This window comes from Sesamum indicum, linkage group LG10 (genome assembly GCF_000512975.1).
Source record: "Sesamum indicum cultivar Zhongzhi No. 13 linkage group LG10, S_indicum_v1.0, whole genome shotgun sequence".
Taxonomy (NCBI): Eukaryota; Viridiplantae; Streptophyta; class Magnoliopsida; order Lamiales; family Pedaliaceae; genus Sesamum; species Sesamum indicum.
The window spans coordinates 10,540,407-10,544,454 of NC_026154.1; the positions used below are offsets into that span (position 1 = coordinate 10,540,407).

General features: G+C 31.1%; 1 long non-coding RNA gene across 1 annotated transcript in view; it reads left to right on the forward strand.

The window, feature by feature from the left end:
* Positions 1,606–4,048, forward strand: part of LOC105172300 — a 3,941-nt gene continuing 1,498 nt past the window's right edge. The window contains exons 1-2 of the long non-coding RNA XR_848639.2: positions 1,606–1,641; positions 2,155–2,221. This is a non-coding gene — a long non-coding RNA (uncharacterized LOC105172300). The remainder of the gene's footprint in view (positions 1,642–2,154; positions 2,222–4,048) is intronic.

The window sequence follows — 4,048 nt, forward strand, 5'->3', positions numbered from 1 at the left end:
CACCGAATAATTACAGATTTAATGAATAATAACGAAGAATAAATGAATAATATAAATAACAGTCGTAATAAGAAATCACCTTCTAATCCTTCCTCTTCTAGGGCAGCACATGAAATAAGGTTATGGCTAAGGTTAGGAACATACCTAACGTTTTTAAGGGTTAACCTATAACCATCTTTGAAATTTAAAGAAATGTCACCAAAACCTTTAATCTCACAGCGTTTTTCGTTTGTTATAGAAACAAAACCAGAATTTTCAGTATTAAGATTTGAGAAAATTTCTTTAAAGGGGCTCATATAGAAAGTGCAACCGGAATCAATTAACCATTCATACATATTCATAGAGTACGCAGAATTAACCTCCCAAACAACAAACACGTCACCAGAATCATCAGAAACATTATTCACTTTTTCTTTTTCATCACATTGTCTTTCTCTATTGTCCCTTTTTTGTTTTCTACAATTCGAAGAATTTTATTGTCCAGCCTTTCTTAACACAATATCAAACAAATTAAGAACAATAGAAGAGTAGGCATATTCATTATTTTCCAGTCTTTTTCTTCAGAAATACTTTCAGTGTATCTACCATCTATTGCTTTGAAAACTTTTTGCTGGATCAAAATACCCTTCATTTTTTGTTGCCAAATTGAGAAATCGCTTTTACCATCAAAAGGCTGTAGGTTATAACCGGCCATTAAAGTTATTTTGATAGGTTTATAACAGTGTTTTTCAAGAAACTTTTAATGGAATTTTAGAGAAATTCTAGCAGCGGATTTTTAAGTCAAAATACTATCACAGATAAAATCACGACAAATTTTAGTTATATTTTCAAAACATTTTCAGATCACAATACTCGATATAAAAGGAATTCACAAGTCACAGTAGTAGATCACAAAGAATCACGAAATATTTGCAGCAAGAAATATTATATTACTAAGGATTTCAGATCACACTAAGTCACTAGGTGCAAGAATAATGCAGTAGTCACAATAGGCACAAAAATATAACAGACATAGTAGATCGAAAAATACAGAGATAACTTCAGTATTTAGAGAAAGAACACAGGGACAGTAACAATATCAAAACAGGAAGTAGTAGGCAAAAGAAGAACTCAGATCACACAGATCAACCACAAGTCCGAGGCCTTTCTAGCCTAACTCCCAATCCAGATATCCGATGACCTCAAAGGTCTGGTGTGACGCCCCAAAAATTATAATATTTAATTGGGAGACTAATTGGTAAATTTTTATGAAACTTGTTTAATTGGTAAATAAGTTATGTTCCACAATTGGAATATAATAATACTTGAATGAATTAAATTGGAGTTCGTTATAATATTTTGGGACAATTTATATTAATTAAGAAAATTATGAAGGACGTAAATGGTATTTTGAGAAAAGTTTAATTAAATAAATAAAATAATAATAATATTATATATATAAAAATAATATGTATATATATATATATAAGTAGAGAGAGAGAGAGTTGAGAGTGGAGGTGGGGCCCAATTCCCACCGCCTCACTCCCTCTTTGCCTTTTTTTATTTTAGTTTGTATGTTGTTTTTAATATACACACAAACATATGCACATACAACACACAGCAAATTGCAATTTTTTGGCGAGAGAAGAAAAACAGACGGAGGTAAGAAAATTGCTATTTTAATTTTTATTAATTTGTGTAATTATATTATTTAATTAGTTCATTTATTAAATGTTGATTATATTAAGTGATATACTATTTAATCGGAGTACTTTATGATTTTAACTATTTTATTTAATACCGACTTAAATACCAAAGCGGATATAAAAATGATATCGTTGGTTAATTAGATTATTAAATTTATTAGATTTGAATGTTGCTATAGCCAATTTATGTAATTCCATCGGAATGATTAACCAAACACGCAATTCTATGTATTATTGCTTAATTAAATTATATAATAGCGAGAAATTGGTAGAAAATTCATGGAAATATTCCAAAAATTATAGTTAATAAATGGTATGTTAATAAAGAGGAAAAACGAAGATTTGTATTTCGATAGAAATGGGATATTAAAGAATTATTAGAAATTGTACAAATGATATTCAATATTATATTTTAAAGAAATTACGATATTCTCGATATATTAATTGTGTATGATATAACTTATTATAGGATACGGGGGTGAAGTAAAATGACTGACAATTAGTGACAGAGTAGAAAGAAACGTTGTAAGGTCGAGGTAAGTAAATAATTAGTATTATCTATATATGTTCTTTTTATTTGTGGTATTACTATTATATGACTTTGTGGTTCATGCTGACATGGATTTATCTGAAAGTATATGAGTGCTGGATGATTTGATTTGATTGACGATAGTATGTACGTGGAATGCGAAGACACGTTGAAATATTATGTTTGTTGTATGTTATGTTGTGGATGTCTAAAAATTAGAATATATGTATATATTGTTTTATGTTACTAGTTGCTTACAAGGATGGTGATATGTGGAAATGAGGGAGTGGTGGAAATTGAATATAATTGTGGCGTGAATACCCCTTGACGTGTTGAAAATGCTATGTGCGAAAAGAAAGTGCTATGTGCGAAAAGAAAATGCTATGTGCGCAATGAAAAGAGCTTTGATGCGATGCTATGTGCGAAAAGAAAATGCTATGTGCGAAATGAAACAGCTATGTGCGAGATTGATGAGCCGGCTGTCAAGGGGGTTCACTTGAATTTATATAACGGTGAGATTGAGTTGGCGGGAAAAACACAATATCACCTTCTGGTAAGCAAACTAGGAAAAATAGAGTTTGGTTAGTTGTCTTATTATGAGATAGTCATGTGGTGTAATAAAGTTGATTATGTTGGAATTAAATTTGCTTGTATTCCATTCGTGTTACTTATTTATCTTGTTTGGGCTATGGTTGACATGCATATATAGATAGGACTGGTTATTTGCTTACTGAGTGGCAGGGTCATTTCCCTGCTGACATTTTCTTTCCGGAATAGACTTTGAGGTATCTGACTGTTGAAGAATAGGTCAACGCGCTATACCCAGGTTGTATAGAGAGAACGTAGACGTGGAGATTAACTGTGGTGGATTAGTTGTGGTGTTTGATTTGTATATATGATGTTTTGGGTTGATTGTGTCGTTATGACGTTGGGATTAAGTATGCAAATTGATTAGTTGATTATGTGCAAATTTATATATATGAACATAGGGATTATTATAAGTATGACGTTTAGGGAAGATATAGCCTTGTAGCGAAGGGGGTGCTACATTAGGTGGTATCAGAGCAGGGATTAGATTTCCTTGGGATAGTAGACGAAATGTAATATTATACGTAAGATGTATATGTTAGGAATCTACTCACATGTGTGTATTTCATATAGGATGGAAGGGTCAAGGGAAAACGCTGCTGGCCCAACTGAGTCATTAGAGTGTGTGCAGGGTCATGATTCAGGATCAGAACATCAGGGGTTAGAATTCCAAAATAAAAATGCCTCACAACTAGAAACGAACCCCTTTATGTAACAGTTTGTTGAAATGATGCAGAGGACATGAGAGATAAATACCCATATTTACTCCCTCAGCCGGTAAGTTAGTTAAATTTCGAGGACGAAATTTTTATTAGGAGGGGAGAATTGTGACGCCCCAAAAATTATAATATTTAATTGGGAGACTAATTGGTAAATTTTTATGAAACTTGGTTAATTAGTAAATAAGTTATGTTCCATAATTGGAATATAATAATACTTGAATGAATTAAATTGGAGTTCGTTATAATATTTTGGGACAATTTATATTAATTAAGAAAATTATGAAGGACGTAAATGGTATTTTAAAAAAAGTTTAATTAAATAAATAAAATAATAATATTATTATATATATAAAAATAATATGTATATATATATATATAAGTAGAGAGAGAGAGAGAGTGGAGGTGGGGCCCAATTCCCACCGCCTCACTCCCTCTTTGCCTTTTTTTATTTTAGTTTGTATGTTGTTTTTAATTTAATATCAAACATATGCACATACAACACACACAGCAAATTGCAATTTTTT